Source organism: Aegilops tauschii, chromosome 4 (genome assembly GCF_002575655.3).
Source record: "Aegilops tauschii subsp. strangulata cultivar AL8/78 chromosome 4, Aet v6.0, whole genome shotgun sequence".
In the NCBI taxonomy this organism is placed as follows: Eukaryota; Viridiplantae; Streptophyta; class Magnoliopsida; order Poales; family Poaceae; genus Aegilops; species Aegilops tauschii.
The window spans coordinates 318,811,565-318,815,000 of NC_053038.3; positions in this window are offsets into that span (position 1 = coordinate 318,811,565).

Here is a 3,436-nt window from a genome sequence, read left to right on the forward strand (position 1 = left end):
TAACATGCCATCACCAAGGGAGAGATGTGTGTGGGCCCTAAAAACAGGTAGAGTGGTCGTTAAAGAGACCACCTAGAAATTCCCCTCTACGTCGAGGCTGACTGCCGTCTTGGTGTATTTGTCCTTTGAAAGGAAGTTCGATCAAGCCATCAGGGAAGGCCTGTGGAAAAGGAACCTGAAAAGGAAAAAGGAAACAGTGAAAGTAAATATGTCCGGGAGCGGTCAACCCGTATTGTGGATCACAAGGTAGGTATGCCTCCGTCTGTGCCCATGGTATTTTGAGTGCGTAGTTATGTACGCGCGGTACCAATGCCATGACTTGATTGGGACTGGGACGAGGGCCGAGTTGCTAGTCGAGCTCCTGACGAGCCAAGCTGTCCCGCTGCAGAATAGTCCGGACCCTCTTAACGGTGTCTGGGGGCTCGGCAGCCGAATTAAGGTTCTGCTTGAGAAGGCCTCTCTGTACTTCTGCTGCTAAGGCAGCGGTGTGCTCTTCTGTACGGAAGGAGCATTCCCTGTTGCCATTGACTGTTATGACGCTGCGTGGACCAAGCATCTTGAGCTTGATATAAGCATAGTGTGGCACCGCGTTGAACCGAGCAAATGTGGTTCGTCCAAGCAGTGCGTGGTAGCCGCTGCGAAAAGGGACGATATCGAAGATCAGCTCTTCGCTTCGGAAGTTGTCCCGAGATCCGAAAAAGACGACCTCTAGCGTAATTGAGCCCGTGCAACGGGCCTCTACACCTGGTATGATTCCTTTAAAGGTAGTCTTTGTGGGCTTGATCCGTTGGGTTAATGCCCATTTTGCACACTGTATCCTGATAGAGCAGGTTCAGGCTGCTGCCACCGTCCATAAGGACTCGCGTCAGGTAGAATCCGTCAATTATTGGGTCAAGGACCAATGTGGCTGAACCACCATGACAGATACTGGTCGGGTGATCCCGTCGATCAAAAGTGATCGAGCATGATGACCATGGATTAAATTTTGCACCGACTGGCTCTATCGCGTAGACGTCCCTGAGCGCGCGCTTGCGCTCCCTCTTGGGGATGTGCGTAGCATATATCATGTTCACCGTTTTGACCTGGGGGGAAACTTCTTTTGTCCCTTTGTGTTCGGCTGCCGGGGCTCCACGTCATCGTCCTTGCTTTGCGATCCCTTTTCCTTGTTTTCGGCATTTAACTTGCCGGCCTGTTTAAAAATGCAACAATCTCTGTTGGTATGATTGGCTGGTTTGTCAGGGGTGCCATGGATTTGGCACGGATGATCGAGTATGCGGTCCAAGCTGGATGGTCCCTGATTGTTTCTTTTATATGGCTTCTTCCGCTGACCGGACTTGGAACCACTGAATCCGGCATTGACTGTCGTGTCGTCGGTGTTGTCACCATTGCTTCGGCGTTTGTGTCTGCTGCGTCGGAGCTTGCCGTTGCTATTTTTGGCCACGGGGGTGCCCGTTTTGCTTTCTGTATTTTTGCTACGGGCCAGCTAACTATCCTCTCCCGCACAAAATCGGTCATGAGTGCCGTGAGGGCTGCCATGGACTTTGGCTTTTCCTGGCCGAGGTGGCGGGCGAGCCATTCATCACGGATGCTATGTTAAAAGGTCGCTAGGGCTTCGGCATCCGGACAGTCGACGATCTGGTTCTTTTTAGTTAGGAACCTAGTCCAGAATTTCCTGGCTGACTCTCCAGGCTGTTGAACTATGTGGATTAGGTCATCGGCATCTGGTGGTCGGACATATGTACCTTGGAAGTTGTCAAGGAAGGCTTCTTCCAGGTCCTCCCAGCTGCCAATAGAATTCTCAGGTAGACTGTTTAGCCAGTGCTGAGCCGGCCCTTTGAGTTTTAATGGGAAGTATTTGATGGCGTGGGGATCATCTCTGCAAGCCATATGGATGTGGAGAATAAAATCCTCGATCCATACCGCGGGATCGGTTGTCCCATCGTATGATTCGATGTTCACGGGTTTAAACCCTTCTGGGAATTCATGATCCATTACTTCGTCAGTGAAGCAGAGAGGGTGTGCGGCGCCTCTATATCGGGCCGCATCACGACGTAGCTCCGATGGAGTCCGTCTGTGGTTTTCGGCCCGGACGTGACTAGGTTTGTCTCGTCCAAATAGGTAGCCGTCGTCGCATGTCAAGGCACACCCCCGTGATCCATAGATTGATATTGTATGTCCTGCTCTGCTGTCCAGGTCCTGCCGAAGGTCATATGTGTAACCCGAAGCTGTTTTATCCTTGCCTTTACGGCGAGGTGGGCCGGTCTGGTGTTCGGCTTGAGTTACCGCTTTATCTCGACCACGTGGTGGTCGGTCAGGCGCATTGCGCGATGATGGTACATGCTCTAGCGCCTCGTCATTTAACTGAGGTAGCAATTTGCGCTTCGGGTAACTTTTGGCTAGGCGTTTAAGGCCGTATTCTTCGGCTGCCAGGACATCAGTCCATCAGTCGTTGAGCAGATCTTGATCAGCTTGAAGCTGCTGCTGCTTCTTTTTCAGGCTTCTTGCAGTGGCTATTAGCTGACGCCTAAAGCGTTCTTGCTCGAGAGTTTCCTCAGGCATGATGAAATCCTCGTTGCCAAGGCTCGCCTCATCGTCGGAGGGTGGAAGATAAGTGCTGCCCTTCGAGCCGTCGTCTATGGCCTGTTCATCATGGCTGACTTGCCCATCTTCCCGATCGTCCTGTTCGGCCATTTACTCGTCGGGATCTTCTCTATCTTCGGCACCATCCGGAGTGTGATCGTCTCCTGTGCCGGTGTTGCTGTCCTTGCTGCGGCGAGATTTAGAGCGGCGCCGTTGACGCCGGCGCTTTGGTTGTGTCTTGGGAGGCTCATCCTCAACTGGCCTTTCCTTGTCCTCAGCGCTATTCTCTTTGGGTGTATCCACCATGTATACGTCATACGACGAAGTGGCCGTCGAACGTCCGGTAAACGGCGGGTTTTGGCCATGCTCCTCGTCTGCATCGTCGTCCATATCGTCGATGTCTTCAGAGACGTAATCGAGCATGTCGGTTAAATCCTTGACAGTGGCTATGTAGTGGGTGGCGGGTGGGAAGCGAAATTCCTGCCTCCAGTTCAAACCGGATATAGTTCGGCTATGAGTCCCCCGCTAGGGATAGGTTTCTTAATGAGTTCAGCACGTCGCCTAAAGGCGAGTGCCAGAAGATGTCCGCCGCACTGAATTCGGTGATCGATGAATGATCCCGCTCGACGTAAGTGGACGCACATGGTTCGGAACTTATCACCGGAAACAAGTTCGAGGTTCCGGGGACACAGATATCACCCGAGGTTGGGTCTGTGTGCGGCTCCAATGCCGCGGAGCCTGCGGCTTCCGTGGCGGGGTTGAGCTTCCCGTCCTCAGATGTCGCGATCTGCTCCGGATCTAGGGCCAGTGTAGTTACAGGTGCAATTTCCTGAGTACGGACTGGTGACAGATTTAA